Source organism: Saccopteryx leptura, chromosome 1 (genome assembly GCF_036850995.1).
Source record: "Saccopteryx leptura isolate mSacLep1 chromosome 1, mSacLep1_pri_phased_curated, whole genome shotgun sequence".
Classification (NCBI taxonomy): domain Eukaryota; kingdom Metazoa; phylum Chordata; class Mammalia; order Chiroptera; family Emballonuridae; genus Saccopteryx; species Saccopteryx leptura.
In genome coordinates, this window is record NC_089503.1 from 298,367,148 (window position 1) to 298,386,479 (window position 19,332).

General features: G+C 42.8%; 1 protein-coding gene across 7 annotated transcripts in view; it reads left to right on the plus strand.

Moving 5' to 3' along the window:
* ANKS1B (ankyrin repeat and sterile alpha motif domain containing 1B) overlaps window positions 1-19,332 on the plus strand; it is a 1,043,795-nt gene that overhangs the window by 726,874 nt on the left and 297,589 nt on the right. The gene's annotated exons all lie outside the window — the stretch shown is intronic.

The window sequence follows — 19,332 nt, forward strand, 5'->3', positions numbered from 1 at the left end:
ACCCACAGTGAACACTCTCCCTGAGAACTCACATTTCCCTAAGGTACTCCTGAGCATGCTGGGAAAGATACTGCAGGGCAGACTAGGTGCACTTTAAATGACGGTTAGGTTACAATTTATGAATCATAGAATCCAAACAGGTTAAAGCTTTTTCTTTAATACATAGTTAGTTTTAACCCTCAACTCCTTCTCTGCCTAGTGGCTACTGCTTGGTGCGAAAGGATGGTACTTAAAGTTTTCTAATACTGAATATAGACATTTTCAAATGTGAAATTTTCTCTACAAATGTACAAGAGATTATTGCAGTCAGTGTAGAGAAGATTGATTTCCCTGCCTCTCACCTCTGGAACTCAATTACATCCTCATCTATCGACATTTCTGCTGTTCACTGTCAACAGAACAGTTTTCTAAACATTACTGATGTAGACATGGAACAACAGCTGACCTCACGTCACAAGACCTTAGCATCCCTGGGCGGACTAGAGCCAGGTGAAAGGGAGCTAGGGCAACTCTGGAGGCACAATGTCTGCAAACACCCACATGCCTGAGGCTCACTGAAGAATCTCTGATTCATTCATCTATTCAGTCAGTCAATCCATTTTGACCCTATGCTGTTCAGAGATGGAGATGCAAAAAGGGATAAGACTTCATCAATGAGTCAAGGCATGCTACCTACGTTTTAGACAGAGATGGACATATCAGAAACTAAACTGTGAAAGAAAGCTATAAAAGGAGGAAGAGCTAAGTACAAGGGGGTCATGGAAGGTTTTTGGAATAGATAAATGTTTGAACTGAATCTCAAAGAATGAATCAGTATTTTTAGCCAAACAGGGCATTTAGGGAGTCAGTTCAGACAGAAGGTGCTGCCCATGTTCCTAAATATCTAGAGACAGTAAGTAAAAGGGGATGTCTAGTTATCCAATCTCTGTGCCTCTCTGCCTCTCTCTCTTTCTCTCTCTCCCTTTTGTGCATCTCACTTTCACATACAAATGACACGCACACACACACACTCACTGTATTCACTTACTTCCCAATAGATTAACCCCAAGAGAAACTATAGAAGAAACTCTTCTCAAATCTCTCCACCCACTCAGTTTCTTTTCTTTCCTACAACTTATAAAAGCATTGGCACTTACTAATTGTCTTATGTTTGTATATATTTCAATGTATACTCAAGGAAGTTACACATTCCTGAAAGGAAGGAGCCTTAGACCCTTTAACATTTTTATAATACAATAGAGTGATGTTACATATATAATTGCTGCTTTAAAATATTTTTTGAATTAAATAAATGAAAACTATGAAAATTGTTAGAGCTGACTCTCTACTGGGGATTCACAGAAGTAGAGCTAAAAAGCTTGCTCACTTTGGCCCTGGCCGAGGCCCCAGGCGCTAGAGTGGCTCTGGTCGTGGCAGAGCGACGCCCCGGAGGGGCAGGGCATCGCCCCCTGGTGGGCAGAGCGTCGCCCCTGGTGGGCGTGCCGGGTGGATCCCGGTCGCATGCGGGAGTCTGTCTGACTGTCTCTCCCCACTTCCAGCTTCAGAAAAATACAAAAAAAAAAGCTTACTCACTTTAATGTCTGGGGTAATTAAAAATTTTGGACTGAAAAAAAAAGAAATAAATAAACAAGCCCTGGCCGGTTGGCTCAGTGGTAGAGCGTAGACCCGGCATGTGGATGTCCTGGGTTCGATTCCCTATGAGGGCACATAGGAGAAGTGCTCATCTGCTTCTCTACCCCTCCCCCTCTCCTTTCTCTCTGTCTCTTCCTCTCCTGCAGCCAAGGATCCATTGGAGCAAGTTGGCCTGGGTGCTGAGGACGGCTCCATGGCCTCTGCTTCAGGCGCTAGAATGGCTCCAGTTGCAACAGAGCAATGCCCCAGATGGGCAAAGCATCGCCCCCTGATGAGCATGCCGGATGGATCCCGGTCAGGCACATGTGAGAGTCTGTCTCTCTGCCTCCCTGCTTCTCACTTCAGAAAAATACAAAATTAAAAAAAATCAGAAAAAAAAGAAATAAATGAACAAACAAATAAAATCTCACCAAACTATGAGGCTGGAAACATTTTCTTAAGGGCCCACCTATTATTTATTGTGACTGCTGTGCTCCCCCCAGCAGTGATAAAATAGTTTATAGATTATTCCCTTACTGTAGATATAAAAGAGGTTCTCTAGGCAGAGCTTCAAAATGGAGTTATACTTATCTACCTATCCCAGAGCTTATTGAAATTCCTCCTAATGATGTTCTGGGTGTCTGACATCATTTGTGTGCCATTAGCAGGATCATTCACTGAGCATGTGACATCTGCCCTTTTCTGCTTCTATTGCTTTAGCTTTTGTGGTGGATGAATGCTGCCACCAAAGCTTGAAACAATGCCACCAGAATTTACCAAAGTGTTCTCAATGCTGCTAATATCCAATGAGGATACCAAATCTGTTACGAACAGCTGCCAAAAGCTGCTTCAGAGCACAGGGGCTGATGCCTGTGCCCCTGGCTACAATGCCCAGTATCTTCCCATCAAGGGCACTGTGGCCAGTGCCAACTGAATGTTCTGCCAGTGTCACTGAGCATGCTAGTGTAAGCACCATTGCCAACTACAGGCACCCAATATTGAGGGCACCGGTGGCTGCAACATGGTGCCATCTCTGCCAGCTGATGGGGTTAATAGGGCCAGTTCTGCTGGCTCCTTTTGTCCCCAATGTCCCCAGAATGTTTCATGATGCAGCTCTTTCACTGAAGCTTTTTCTTCTTAAGCCATGGTTCATGGGAGCTGTGTCAGGGGCCAAAGGGCCAGATGCTGAAATCCATTCAGAATCACCTTTTCCCTCCAACACTTGTCTATTGTCCCTGGATTCAAATCCAAGTGCCCCGACCACCTTCTCTGAGCAGAAGCAGAGTCTTCCAAGGTCCTGGATTCCTCACTGAAAACAGACCCATGCAAGACCAGTCCAGCCAGCCAGATATCCCCACAGAGGATAGATGGGCGCAGTTCTGTTCAAGCTGAGAGCAGGCCACCCAGCTGCAGCCATCAAGCTGAAGATTCCCAGTCTGTCTGAGAGTACAGGACATTTTATTTTGTGTTTCAGAAAATTATTGTAAATCTGACCATTTCTCACCACCAGCACCCCCGCCCCTACTCTGGCACCCTGGCCAAGCCATATCCTCTTCTCCTGGATGACGTCCAGGGCTAGGAACGGGCTCCTTCTCCTCCCCACCCCTCCCTGTAAACCACTCTCAATGCAGCAGCCAGAGTGATTTTGCTAAAACACAAGCCAGATCATGTCACACCTCTATTCAAATTCATGCACTGATTCCCTATTTCCCTCAAAGTCAAACTCCTTACAAGACTTTAGAATCTTTACTTTATCTGACCCCTGATCCCCTCCCTGACCTGCTCCCCACTCCTCTCTGCCTGCACATGCTGCTCCCAGCCCACTGGCGACCTGGGCATGCCTGGAACAGACACCAGGCTTGCTCCATCCTGAGGTCCTTTGCTCTACCTGGTCCCTCTATTTTGAAATTCTCTCCCCTTAGCTGCCAACACGGCCAATTCAGCATCTTAAAATTTTTTGTTCAAATTTTACCTTCTGAATGAAGCTTTTCCTAACGACCTTATTTAATACTGCACCTTCCTGCTGCCTCACTCACACGTGCGCGCATGTGCACATGCACGCGCACGCACGTGTACACACACACACACACACACACACACACACTCCAGCACTTCCAAGCCTTCTGAGGCACTCTTATCTTTTTCTTTTTTTTTGCAGTATTTATCACCTTTGGACATAATGTCCTTATTTATGATGCTTGTTAATTATTATCTGTCTCCCCCACAAGAATGTGAGCTCCACAAGGACTGGCACCTGTGTCTGTTCTGTTCACTGATGCATCCAGAACAGCACTACAATATAGCAGACATGCTATAAGTATCATATTTGTTGAATGAATGAACAAATGAATGAATAGATAAATAGATTAAGTGAATGGAAGGATGGATGAGGTGGAAGCTTCTCATTTTCATAACTCCTTTCCTAACTTTAGGCCACCACATGAATATCTTTCATACTTCCCTACCCAGTCAGAACATAGGTTATTCATTTGTAAACTGCTAACCGTGGTTTTATGGTAGAGTTATCCATTTGAAGCACTTCAGTGGGCGATGTTATTATGCACATACTTGGAAGCTCTGAGAAAGGACTTGGTTTTTAAATATCAAATAAATAGAATTGACATTCAGAGCATTCATTATCTCCTGAAGATTCAAGTCAGAGGAGATTTTTTTTAGTTAAGACTCATAACTTGCAAACAATTTTCCTTGATTGATAAGTAGCACTTAAAGTTTCTGTTTTAAGAGCAAAGTGGTATGCTGTATAACCACTGAACAGCTCCATAAATATCAGAAAACATGTATTGTCAGAGAAAAAATGAGACCCCATGTGTTTTTCTAAAAATAGTGCGCAGGCTGGTGGAGCTTGAAAAAGGTGAATGATACTGAGCGCTCTCGGCACCTTATTCTCGTTGCAACGGATCCTCTTTATCTTCAGTCGGAGCCCTGGTGTCATAAAAGAGCTCTGCGATGAGGAAATGAACCAAAACAAATAGTGATATTTCACAAAGGGCTTTAGGGTCAATGTTATCTCAATAAGGATTTTAGAAACGAAAAGATGGTAAAAAAAAAAGAAAATAAACATGTTGTTTTATTGAATTGTTAAAAGCACCCCTTTTACCAAAAGCTTCAGGGAAACGTACAGTAAAATCACTCAATAAAATCATCCTACCCCGAGGACCATGTGTATGTCTTTTCACCCCCACCCCCGCACATCTCACCTGACAGGTAACGCCAGGTTCTCGGCTGAGGCTGTAGATAGCAGTTAGTGTGTGCGCACAGGTGAGGATGAAGGACACAGTGCCACTGGCCATCTGTGCACAGGGCTTGCAAAGCCACAAGCAAAGAGATTGTTTTGGAGTCGCGATTGTTGTCACCGCCGTTTTTTTCTATGGTGATTTATAGAACTTGTGTTGACAGCTTTACTCCTATAACTTGGGGTGAGCCCAGCATCTTTGATCATAGAGGCACCCCATTCCTTGATGACTGCAGGCAAGCTTAAGTCTGGCCAGCGCTTCTGTTTTGTTCGCTACCTGACTATTCCATGCTGCTGGAGCTTGACTGTCACGTGTTTGAGGACATTTCTTATCTATGCCCTGTTGTCCATTGCTTCCCCGTCAGTTTACTCCGGGTCTAAGGCTTGTGCAAATAAGGGAGACCTCAGGTCCTCTCTGAGAGAGACCTTCATTTGTTTCTTTTATTTATAAAATAGATATCACAGGGCATGAGGAGACAGTGCCTAGTCCAAAGCACTTTACTTTCCAGTTACTCCCCCCCCCTCAAAAAATGCAGTGCCAAGTAACATCCAGATACCCCGTCTTCACTGTCCCTGCCCTACGCCGGGAGCTGGGAGTTTCCAGTTGTCTGGACCCTCGAGGTACCCACGTCAGTTGAGGCTCTGTTGGTGGTGGGAAAGAACAAAGAGGTTCCCACTCTTTGCAACTGTGAGTCCATAGTGATATCCAAACACAGTTCTCTTACCTCAGAGGGTTTAGGTTTTCTCCCTATTCTTGTATAGAAATTGTATCCACGACAGAGTCTGATTCTAAACAAAAGGGCTTCAAGAAACAGATTTGTACATGATACCTGGCTCCCTCTTTTGCCGCAGACGCCCAGCACAGAGACCTTATCACACCTTGCTTGCCGACAGTAGTCACAGTGTAGTCAGTCATCCTCTCAGTTCCCACAGAAAGGGTGTCATTACACGGACGAGCCAGGGCCTCAGACTTCCTAAAGGGCATTTTCCAAAGATCACCTAAAACCCTCACAAGCGAAATGATGTATGTAAAAAACGTTTTGGGGTCTTTAAAGTCTCATCTGGTTATTAAGTAATGTTCTTATCATTAATAGTCCTCTCCATTTTGCAGACACGTCTCTCCCGGCAAAGCCACACTGTGATAGCCCTTAGATGGTGATGGATAGACTTCTTTCTGGGGCCCCGTGGTCAGGGGATCTGCCTTTCTCTTTTATGTTCAGTCTTTTAAGAGCCACTGTTGAAATAGTACAGCGATGTCTAAGCCCAGGTCTCAAAGCCTGTGTGAGATTTGATCGTCACACTACTTGCTAGACCTGCATTTGGATGTGGCGGCACACTGCCTGCCAGCACTGCTTGTCCTGGTTTATTTTCAGGGCTGCTGTTAGTCCAAGTCTTGGGTAGCAGCAGGACAGAGCAGAGAAGGCTAGAACAAGGAGAGGAATAGAGGGAGGTACCCGACAATGTCAGCTCTCTGTATTACAAAAGCCGTATCAGGGAGTCAGAGAGTATAAAGTGCATCCAGGTGGGGAAAGAGAAGCCACGGTGTATAGCAGCTTTGCAGACAAGTTGAAGTAGCCGAGCCTGGTACACTGGGGCTGTTGCACAGGTTTACAGAAATGATAGGTTTGTGTGTTTGTATCTGGGAGAGGCATGCCATGTGGATGGCCGGCCTTGCCCACATGAGGACCTTTACCAGATTCCATACAAGGATCCTGCTGTCACCAGCTCCAAGCCAGGGGGCTTCTGAACCCTTCCAGCTGTTTTCGCAGAAAGATTACTAACCCCAAAGTTAGCTCCAACTATGCCTCTTGCACTATAACATCCGAGAAAGACAAGCAAAATCCCCAAAGCAAAAGACAAGCCCTCCACCCACCCCAGTCTCCATTCCATTCTTAGGTTTTTATTCAACTTATGTCTCTGACCTTGCTCAAGCCTCAGTCCTCATTTCTCACCCCTTTCCATGCCTTTACCGCGTATGTTCTAAAATCTCCCCCCCTCTTCCCATATGAACTCAAGAGAATAGAGCGCACTTGCTACTTCCCCATCTCTAGCCCACACCTCTGTCCAGCACAGCCTCGCCTGGGGCCTTCTCAGGTAGGTCCCAGTGATGAATCCATAGGTCCATGAACACTTCCTCTTCCTCCCTCGTCTTATCAGTCCTTTCTGCAGCACTTCCTCACTGCCCATCTTACCCTCTTTGAAACTCTAGTTCCGCCCCACTTCTCCTCTTGAGCAACCCTTTCTTGCCCTCCTGGGTATGATTCTTATCTTTTTGCTTATTGGCTGAAAGTGTTGGTTCATCCTAAGGCTACCTCTCTTCTCACACTACACAATGACCCTGACAGCCTCATTCATGAATTCAGCTCCCGCTTATGATAAAGTAAGGTCAACACTGGGACTGGTTGAGTGTTTCCCTGTGCCGTGTACCCTGAGAAACTTTGCTTTCGTTATTTCCTTGAATACTCTGACAATGCTCAGAGGTAAATATCCTTTTTGTCTCTCATAACCCTAATCAGAAAATGGATGCTTAGGACAGTTGGATAGTTTACTCAGTGTCATACCGCTAATGAAGGGGGGAACCGAAACTCCCACCTGTACTGCTGGTGATCCTAAGTCATGTGTCTCCCCAGACTTCTCCCCCAAATTTAAAGCGCTGTTCCACGGATGGCATCATTAATTTCTCACGTCTCACAACTGTTCCTGTCACCTTTGTCAGTGTTCTTTTCTTTATCAGCTAGTAATGCCGCTGTGTGCCCAGGGGTGCAAGTTTGAAACTTGAGGCTCTCCAACATTTTTTTCTCCTATCCTTTGCATTATTGTTACAAGTTATAATGATCTGATTGACAGAAAGATGCCAACACAGTTAAAGAAAATGAAGTTTCTTTAACAGCAATCGGTGTGAAAACTCTGACCACACAAAGCAGGAGACAGTGCAATGTACTATCAAATAGAAATGCAGCCTTCCTTAAAATATGCTACATAAAATTACCTTCTTTTCAATTCCATTTATGTCAAGGGAGAAGCTGAGCTGCTGAAGCAGAGACCTCTGTAATATAGTGGTTTCAGGGCTAGAACATTTGAATTCCACCAAGCATCAAAGAAGATTTCATACCTAACCTTCTCAAACTCTTCCAAAAACTTAAAAGAGAGGCAATGCTTCCTAACTTATACCTGTTAGATGGCTATCATCAAAAAAGATAAGAAATAACAAGCGTTGGAGAGGATAGGGAGGGAAAAGGAACCCTCCTATGCTGTTGATGAGGCTGTAAATTGGTGCAGCCATTATGCAAAACAGTATTGAGATTCCTCCAAAAAATTTAGAAGTGCTATATGATCCAGTTATTCCACTTCCGAGTATTTATCCAAAAAACACTAATTTGAAAAGATATATGCAACCTATGTTCATAGTAGCATCATGTTACAATAGCCAAGATAAGAAAGCAGCCTGTGTCCATTCCAGATGAATGGATAAAGACTATGTGGCATATACATACAATGAGTACTACTCAGTCATAAAAAAGATGAAACCTTGCTGTCTGTGACAACATGGATGGACCTTAAGGGTATTATGCTAAGTGAAATGAGCCAGATGAAGAAAGATAAATACTATACAATTTCATTCGTGTGGAATTTAAAAAAAAAATGAATGAAGAAAATAAAAACAAACCCATAGATGCAGACAACAGAATGGTGGTTACTGGTGGTTACTGGAGTGGAAGGAGAGGACAAAATGGGTAAAAGGGGTCAATTGTATGGTGACAAATGGAAACCATTATGGACCTTTGGTGATAAGCACACTGTAGTGTGTGCAGACAGATGTCAGATTATAATGTACACCTGAAACTTATGTAGTGCCATAAACCAATGTAACTTCAATTTTTGAAAAAGAATAGAACATCTGTTTCTCCCATATAACATTCCTAAAGTGAACAGTATTGGTCTACAAGTTGGTTCTGCTCTAAGCAATTCTAAAAGGACCCAGAATTCTCCATCTGTTGTGCTGTCTTCCCCTAAAGCATAGCTACTCAAAGTAAGGTCAACAAACTGACAGCATTAGCATCACCCGGAAATTGAAGAATCTCAGATCTTCCCTCCAACCTATTTATCTGCATGTCGACGAGATCCCTCTGTGATTATTATGCATTTAAGTTTCAAAAAGCATTTCTGAAACTCAAGGGCATTGTTTTGCCTGGGTGGTCAGAGCTGGTCTGAAACCACTGATGTTCCAGTTCCTGGGAAGACCAGCAAAAGCAACTCTAGAGCAAGGCACCACGTTCTTTAAGTTGAAGGTGACCTGGCAGCTAGATGGAACACTTTTGTTACCATTCCATAAATTCCAATGTATTCTCATAGAAGTTTCTAGAACAGTGATTTTCAACCTTTTTTTTCATGGCACAAATACACACTAATTACTAAGGTCAGTTCCCCTGACTAAATACAACCATTTTCATCTCATGGCACAAATAAATTAGTTACTAAAGAAGAAGAGGTCAGGGCCCCTTTTTCTCTAGTAATTAGTTTATGAGTGCATGAGAAACAAAGGTTGAAAATCACTGATCTAGAAGACAAGCTGAAGCATCTTGTCTCCATTTGGGTGACATGAGCCCAGTTAAAGCCTTTCTGTGGTGGAAGAGGAGAGGACAGTTTTTGGTGGACAACAAGAGGTTTCTGTCTCCATTTTATAATACCTTTCATAACTATTTCTACCTATCTAAGCTAATAAAATGTCTATCTAATCCAGGGGTCGGGAACCTTTTTGGCTGAGAGAGCCATGAATGCCACATATTTTAAAATGTAATTCTGTGAGAGCCATACAACAACCCGTGTACGTTATGCATTATCCAATAAAAATTTGGTGTTGTTCTGGAGGACAGCTGTGATTGGCTCCAGCCACCCGCAACCATGAACATGAGCGGTAGGAAATGAATGAATGGATTGTAATACATGAGAATGTTTTATATTTTTTAACGTTATTATTTTTTTATTAAAGATTGTCTGCGAGCCAGATGCAGCCATCAAAAGAGCCACATCTGGCTCATGAGCCATAGGTTCCACCCCCTGGTCTAATCTGTTACTGGCATTTGGAAGTTCTTTTTCCTCTTGTTCTAATTACCATACCAATGGAATACTGGATCAATAACTTGTGTTGAGAACTACTTTTATTTAATCCCAAGTCTATGGTAATGTAATATCATCTCTTCTGTTTTATTTCCTTCACCAATTTTTTAGTAAACTTAGTGGGGTGACATTGGTTAATAAAGTTATATTAATTGGTCGTTTAGGTTTCAAGTGTACAATTCTATAATACATCATCTGTACATTTCATTGTGTGTTTACCAGCCAAAGTTAAATCTCCTTCTGTCACCATATATTTAACCCCCTTTAACCTTTACCACCTCTCCCACTCTCCCTGTGGTAAACCACCATACTGTAGCATGTGTCTTTGAGTTTTTGTTTGTATGTTTGCTTATTTGTTCTTTTGTTGTTTTTAGTTTTATATCCCACGTAAGAGTGAAATCATATGGTTTTTTACTTTTTTCTATATGACTTATTTCCCTTAGCATGATAGTCTCAACATCCATCCACATTGACAAAAATGGCAGATTCCTTTCATCTTTTCTTATGGCTGAGTAGTATTCCAATTTGAATCCTTTACCAATATTTATTGCCTTCCTCTTGCAATACCTTCCATGTAAGGTATTTCCTGTGTCTGAATATATAAAGCTCATTTCAGACAGACATAAAGAATGACAGACAGCACATATATGTCCATACCTATATGACAAACCCAGCGTATTTAAAATAAAATTGAGAAAATAAGAGGAAAAAAGGTGCATTGACCATCTAATCTTACAAAAGTATTCTAGATTAGAGATTTTCAAATATATTTTTTAAATAGAGAAAGCCTTTCTTCTTCTTCTTATCCGTGTAAAACACTTGAAATGTGGGTTACTCTGGTTGAAGTAGATTAGGCAGTGTCAGAGCCTAGGCTGTTCAGCTGCCCCTTGAAACCCCAGGACTCTGCAGAGCACTATCTTGGGGTCCGTGATCTCTCCCTGCTCTGTCGCCTGTGATGTTGACAGTATGACTTCTCTGAGGCCAGTCTGGTTTTGAGAGGCTTTTGGAGGAAAGTCGTTGCAAATTTTGGGGAGAACAACAAAATGCCAAGAGCAACAAGGAAGGTGTTTAGTAAAATATGTCAAGCCATATAAGTTTTTCCGAGACTGGAGCCGCCTTTGCTGCTATCTTGGATTTCGGTCCCAGCTTAGGTTTTCCCCAGATGTTGGGATTCAACCAGCTGAACCAGACTGCTTTGTTGGGAACCTGTTAAGAAGCCTACTGCCTGCCCACCGCTCTGCCTCAGATTACGGGCTCTGCCCGACTGCCAAGCATACTCAGCAATACTGCTCGCCTGGAAGGGCCCTGGAGCTGTCTCGGTCTAACCCTGTCCGACCACATGCTCCTACTGGGAAAATAATTTTATTATTGCTAATTTTTTTTAATAAATAAATTTTTATTTTAATGGGGTGACATCAATAAATCAGGGTACATATATTCAAAGAAAAGATTTCCAGGTTATCTTGTCATTTAGTTCTGTTGCATACCCATCACCCAAAGAGAGATCGTCCTCCATCACCCTCTATCCAGTTTTCTTTGTACCCTTCCCCCTCCCCCTCCCCCTCTCCCTCCTTCCCTGCCCCCACCTCCCGTAACCACCACACTCCTGTCCATTTCTCTTAGTCTCGCTATTATGTCCCACCAATGTATGGAATCCTGCAGTTCTTGTTTTTTTCTGATTCACTTATTTCACTCCGCATAATGTTATCAAGATTCCACCATTCTGCTGTAAGTGATCCAATGTCATCATATCTTCTAGCTGACTAGTATACCATGGTGTATATGTGCCCCATCTTCTTTATCCAGTCTTCTATTTTTTTTTACAGTGATTAAAAGCCTTTAAGCAAACTCTTGGCCAATACAGCAAGAATCAATAAAAGAGTAGTGTCCTTAACATGTTCACCAAGTCCAAGTTGGCCCCATCACCATGCCAAATCCCTGAAAAATGCAACCCAACCACAGTTCAGTCTGTTAGGAGCTGTCACAGGGAGCAGGAGTCCAGGAAAAGTCCACATCCAGGAAAAGTCCGCATGGCACTGGAGTTGTTGTCACCATTCTATACTTTACAGCTCATGTCCAAGTCCCAATGACCGCTGCTTCTAGCTGGTAATGGTTCAGGTAGACTGGAAAAGCTATTTGCAGCATGCATGGATATGGAGCTTCTGTTCTCCTCTGCCTGGAGAGATGAGACCAGGTTGCCTTTCCCTGGAGCTCTGTGATTGTGGCATGGTAAAGAGAACCTTGGGATACACTAAGCTGGGTGGCAAAGGTAGATTCATAATAGAAGTTGGCAAAAGGGGGAAAGAGAGCTCTAAATTAGGAGTAGGTCCCAGCCTGAAATATGAGTGGGGCATTGAGGTAGGAGGGATAAAGGAAACACTAAATATTAAGCAAAGCAGCAGAAAATAGGACTATCAACACCCACAACAGAGATCTTTGAGGGAAGAATAAGAAACCTGACTATTCAGGCAAAACATAGTTAAGTGGCCCTTGTGCAAATGAGATCAGTTTACCTGCTTCTTGGAAGAAATACCCTAGGCTCGTCCACAGTGTCGTAGATGGGGCCAACGGCCCTGGGCACCTTCAGCCTTCAGTGGCAAACCCCAGCTTTCTGGGCAAGGTTAGGTCATAGGTGGCTGGAGCAGGGCTGGAAGAGACTGAACCCTCCCTTAGAGGAGCGAGGGGGAAGCCTACCTTCCAATGTCCCTGTTTCCTCACAGCAGAGTATTATTGCTAATTTGAAAAAACAATCAAGGCCCTGGCCGGTTGGCTCAAGTGGTAGAGCGTCGGCCTGGCGTGCAGGAGTCCCGGGTTCAATTCCCGGCCAGGGCACCCAGGAGAAGCGCCCATCTGCTTCTCCACCCCTCCCCCTCTCCTTCCTCTCTGTCTCTCTCTTCCCCTCCTGCAGCCGAGGCTCCATTGGAGCAAAGTTTGCCCGGGCGCTGAGGATGGCTCCGTGGCCTCTGCCTCAGGCGCTAAAATGGCCCTGGTTGCAACAGAGCAATGCCCCAGATGGGCAGAGCATCGCCCCCTGGTGGGCGTGCCGGGTGGATCCCGATCGGGCGCATGTGGGAGTCTGTCTGACTGCCTCCCCATTTCCAACTTCAGAAAAATACAAAAAAAAAAAAAAAAAGCAATCATAGTGCTGAAGACGTATCAAAGAAGTGTAGAGGCCATGGGACCTTTAGCCTCAATGTCCTATTTTGTAATTTTTTAAAGAGTTTTGTCTCTTTGGGAGAGCTTTTTTAAAATTTTTTTTACTTTATTAATCAACCTGACACTAATTTGATAATAATATAGAAAGTATAGAATTATAAAAGATTGAAGAATCATAAAGGAACTCTTAGATCATGGGTCCAAAACCTTCGTTTTACAGATGAAAACACTGAAGCTTAGAGAGGGAAAGTAACTTGCCCATCAGAGTCAAGACTGCTGGACTGTGGAAACAGTGCCCACTGCATTTGTTTGTTTGTGTGGTATCTTTGCGAAGTGAGAAGCGGGAGGAGGCAAACAGACAGACTCCCGCATGCGCCCGACTGGGACCCACCCAGCATGCCCACCAGAAGGCGATGCTCTGCCCATCTGGGGCCTTGCTCTACTGTGACCAGAGCCATTCTAGCACCTGAGGTGGAGGCCATGGAGCCATCCTCAGTGCCCGGGCCAACTTTGCTTCAACGGAGCCTTGGCTGCAGGAGAGGAAGAGAGAGATAGAGAGAAAGGAAGGAAAGGGGGAAGGGTGGAGAAGCAGATGGGCGCCTCTCCTGTGTGCCCTGGCCGAAAATCGAACCTGGGACTTCCACATGCCAGGGCGATGCTCTACCACTGAGCCAACCGGCCAGGGCCTCCAGTGCATTTGATAATGCAACGTTCTACCTGGAATTGGTTCTTGCTTTGTAATAGTTTTACTCAGTTGTAAACATTAATGTGAGGCCATTAAAATAGACCCTATTTTCATAATCTGTTGTATAAAACACAAATCACCCCCCAGAATAGATGCTATGCTGCTAAAATTAATTTCTCACTTTATCTTAGTATGTTTATTGAATCACTTAACTTAATAAACATTTGGCAAATGACTCCTATGTGTGAGATGCTTTGCTGGGCACCTAAGAGGCTACAAAGATTCTAAGAATTTTCTTCTTCACCCAGGGGCTGACAGTCTAATGAAGATAGATACTCACATCTCTATAATAAAAAGCTGACTTTCATGTTGCTAGAATAGGATGATATGCAAAATGCTACAGAAATCTAGCAGAAGGTATGATTAACTTTGAGTTAGGTGTGAAGGTAGCATTGAAGAAGGCTTCACAAAAGAAGTAATATTTAAATAAAATCTTTTAAGAAATGGATAGAATTTCAACAGTAGAACAGGGGAAATAGCATTCCCAGCAGAGGGAATGCCATGAGCAAAGGTATGGAGGTACACTAGCTATGCAATGAATTGTGCCCCAACAATCATACTGAATTCAAATAAAGAATTGCTTAGTTTAGGATTAGTAAGGATGCAATATGTAGATGTTTACTAAATGATAGATAGCTTGGGGAGGATGTCAACTTTAACTAAGATTACCATCTCTAGTCTTTCTCTGGAAATGCTTTTGCCAATGGATTCATAAATTGAAGGGTTTGGATTATTTTCTGTGTCTACCTGGCTAGACCACAATACACTGCTATTTGGTCACACACTAATCTTGATGTTGCTGTGAAGGTTTTTTTTATTAAGATGAAATTAACATTTATATCAAGTAGACTTTGAATAAAGCAGTTTAACCTCCATAATGTAGGTGAACCTCATCCAACCAGTTGAAGACTTTAAAATAAAACAGCTGAGGCTCTCCGAAGAAAGGGGCATTCTGCCTCCAGACCGCCCTTAGACTTGAGCTACAACATCAGTCCTTCTCTGGGTCTCCAACCTACCAGCCTTCCCTGCAGATGGCAGACTTGCCAGACCCCACAACTGTATGAGCAAATTTCTTAAAATAAGTCTAGATACATCTGTACATAGATAGATACATTGATACATAGGTGTGTGTGTCCCATTGGTTGTGTTTCTCTGGAGAACTGGGTCAAAGGGTTTAAAAGCAAGGAGCGACTCTATTAGTCAGTTTTCCCCTACATATCAAAATTTCAGTGGTTTACAGCAACAAAATATATATATGCACATTTATTTATTTTTCTTACTCATGGGTCCATGCGTCAGCTGTGGTTCAGGTAATTTAAGCTGAACTTACCTGGTCTTCATTGAACTGGGGTAGATGCCAAGCTTTGGATCAGATTTAAGTTTGCCCTCAAGTCTTCATCTTTCTCCTAGGACCAGCAGTTATGCAGCTACTCAGAACTTACTATTCTTGTGGTAGAGCCTAAGAATACAAAAGGATGAGTAGATCATGGGGGCACAGAGGCCTCATCTACATGTGCCATACTGACACTTCCACTTGTTCCCTTGGCCAAGCAAGTACATGGCCAACATCAACGAGGTGGAGAACTTACTCCAGCCACCCATGGGATACAATGCAGATACCTTGACAAAGAGTGAGAGGCATACTTCTAATATGAGAAGAAAGCAGAGAATTGAGAACCACTCAGTCTACTTGAGTGACCTTGTTAGGTATATTTCTGAAAAACTGTTAGCTGGGGGAGGAGGAACATAGAGAAGTGAATAGACATAAACCTTTTCTAAGACAAGATGGAAGACGAAGGGAATGAGGGAAGGAGGAAAGGATGGGAGAGGAAAGAAGAGTTTGGGTTAGAACTTGAAAGACTAGCAGCAAGAGGATTCATTATTTTAAAATAAGCATGGATCTAATTTAAAGCAGTGGAGAGAGAAGAGAACTAAAAGCTATTGAAGTCCTAATATATTCAAAGCACTCTGCTAGGCAATATTGATGCATACCTTATATCATAGAATTCTTACAACACTTGAAGGTAGACACTATTGTCAGAATCCAAAGTCCGTTTTTGAAGGAGAGAACTGAATTGAGAGATATTTTGGATATCAAATTGGTAAGACTAATTGGCCTAATTAAATATGATGGTAAAATGGAAAGAGGAACATAAGACGACTCCTAAGCTTCCGTGTGGTCAATGGCGGGATGGCTCCTCATTAACTGAGATGGGAACCACGGAGGGAGGGCCAGTTTGTGAGCTGAAGGAGATGAATTTGCTTTTGACTTGTGTTGGTAACAGCTATAAGACATCTATGTGAGATAGCCTACAAATGATGGGAAATTTGTGTCCTACAGCAGAAAAGGGGGAAATCCAGTCCTGGGGAAATATTTTGGAAAGAAAGGCAAAAGCATTCCAGACATGGAAAATGAGATTAGCAAAGATATACCGTAAATGTGCCTTGCACAGTTCATGTTCATGGAACAGCTAGTCACTTAACATGGGGTTTAGATATACATGTGTCTGATCGTGTGTCTTAGGCTACACATAGCAGGGTAGTGTGAGATTAGGCTAAAAAGATGAGTCTATGCCCGATCACAACCATCTGAGTAAGACATTTGGGCTTTTATCAAAGAGGAACCACTCTAGCTTTCTGTGCAAAGTTTGACTTCAGAGCCTGGATTTTGGAAGACTGATGGAGCAGCAAGATACAAGCTGGCCCAGAGGTGGGAGGCCAGGTGGAAGGCTATTGCATTCGCTTTTGTAAATGCTAATGAGAACCTAAACAGGGTAGTGACAGTAGGCACAGAAATGAAGAAGCAGATGGGAGAACTGCTTTGGAAGGAATTGTGTAGCACAGTAATCATTCTGCATATCATTAAATACGTGTTGAGTTAATTCTGTAACTTCATACGGCTCTCATGGTTTCCTCTCTTCAGGTATGCAGAGCTTTTATAATTTACTGGTCATCTGTTTATATGTTTTTTAATTAAGAGTTATAATTTCCATGCGGGAGAGACTGTAACTGTTTTGTTCTCTACTCTTTCTACAACATTCGTCAGAATAGGCCCTGAATAAAACCAAGTATGTGGATGAGAGCTGGCCCTGTACCTATCAGCATACCCATTTCCAGGTTCTCTTCCTCGCTCTCTGTCCTGCACCTGTCTCTCACAGTTCCAGCAAATGCTTCCCTCCCTCTCACCTCCTTAAGGACAGCCTTGGAGAACTTGCCTCGTGGAAGTAATCAGATTACTGAGCAGTCTGCATTGCAGAAGACACTGATGTGATTTTTTTTCTAATCTTACCATTAATTAGACTCAATTTATTCTCTCAATTAATTGTTAATATTATCTCAAACATACGCAATAACTTTTCAGTCATGTGAAATATTGAGAGTTCAGTGCCAATCAGTTGAAGCCTCCAGTTTTATCTTCATTGCCCCCACACCCAAGTTTAGGCTTTCCCTGGGGAACTAGCACCTCTCTCTTTTTACTCTAAAATCCCTGGCACTGGGCAAGAAGCAGGGATTGGTAGGAAGGCAAACATGTTTATACTCTTTTAGGCTTGCTTTGCAGAGCTCTGGTGGGTATTCTGACCCCTGCTCTTTGGCTAACAGACCATCAACAACCTCTCTGCAGAAAGTGGACACTGACTGCTCTCCCAAAGGAGTGATGTGTCACTTGGGATGACCTATGGGAACCTCACTGCAAGTTCTCTGGTATGAGATCTCTGACCCTGCCCCAGTTGGATTCATCAGGACTCCTTAAGTCTGTCTCCAGAATCCAATGCTGGGATGGTCAGGTTCTGGAAAGGCTAACAGCAAGACCTCCCTGCCAGCTGTTCATTTCAACTCCAGGGAGTTTTCCTTCCTTCCTTCTCTTTCACCAGATATTTCCTTATGTCAGCTGGGACAGACAGGGAGTTTGGGGGGCTGGGCTGATTGCTCGTTAGCAAAGTAGGTTCAACCACCTCTTACTAAGTCCTGGAGAATGCACTGAGCCCCATATTTTTGTACCTTTCTATAGAGTCTGAAGGTACTTCCTACCTTTGAGCCTCTGCTTTGAGTCCTATTCCCCAAGTTTTACACACACATAGCACCTGGTAATTTGGGAATGCCACTAAACTTTATTTTGCAAACCCTGAGTTGTTATTTATATTTGTAGTTACTGTATAATAAACACTGAACACAGTGTTACGTGAACAAACATTGAATGAGTAGCTAAAATGGGTTAGTCAATGTAAAAGTGATATGCAAAAGCTGTTTAGACTCTCATGCAAGTAGTAAATGACACTGTAACTTTAAAATAGAGGACTGGGGAGTGAGACAATGGGAGAAGAGGAAAGGAGAAAAAGTAACTTTAAAATGAAGGTGTAGGGAGAATCTTAAAAATCAGAACACCACATAGTGACAGAAAGCCTACATGGTTAAGATTAAAATTTGAATCCCTGACGCCCAGGCTAATCTCTTCTCTGCTCACAAATCAGGATCATATAGATTTCCATTAATATTTATCTCCTCAAATCTGAAGGAAGAGGAAAACTATTTTGTATTGTGCCCTGTGTTGCTGTCCCCACCATGAATTTCACTGAAGGATCACATCAGACTGACGGGGGACCAAACGTCCTTAATAACGGAAGTGGGAGTCACACAGTGCGGCTTGCAAAGCAGCACAAGCCTTAGAAGCGAGTTCCTTCAATAAACAAGAGCCACCAATTCAACTAACATTTCAAATAAAAGCTAAAAGGACCAGAATAATTCATACAGAATTTTAAACCCTGAAGTTTCTCTTGCTTAAATTAATTTCACACTCCAATTTAAACTCAGAAACATTATGTTGCTATCACACGTCTTTGTTCTCCTAAAGTAAAAAAAATAAAATAAAATAAAATAAAAATCCGTATATAGCTGACAAAAAATAGGAACTTGGCTGCCAGCAAGTTCTCTATTCATGACTAACGTACTGTGGAGTCGATGCAGAACACATGGTCTTGAAACAAGCTAAAAGCCTTGCATTACTGGCTTAACACAGCAGTGTGTTTCTCCAGCGTGTTTGCACGACCTACAATACATGTCTTGCATAAGGATAAATTCCCTTGGCTGTTTAAGTCAAATCATGCAGTGTTTTCGCATCCTTTGATGTTGTGCATATGAGACTTATCATATACTAGTTTGGGAGTGCAGTCCCTTGTGCCTTTGGCATTGAATTTCACACTGCTTGACTGACATCGTTTTTCATTCCATCCCACAGAATGCCAATAGTGTCTATAACAGAAGTTTGACATATTTAGTTCTCTCAAATACAGTCTTGATGTAGAAGCTAAATTGGAAAAAAAGAAAAGAATTGGGTGTGTTTTTGAAAACAAATTCAGTGTGAAAATTATTAATGAATTAGAATTGTGCATGAAGTGTTTTATTTTTTTCTCATTTCCTTATCCAGAAAGATCTCTTGCTTCATATGAGATAA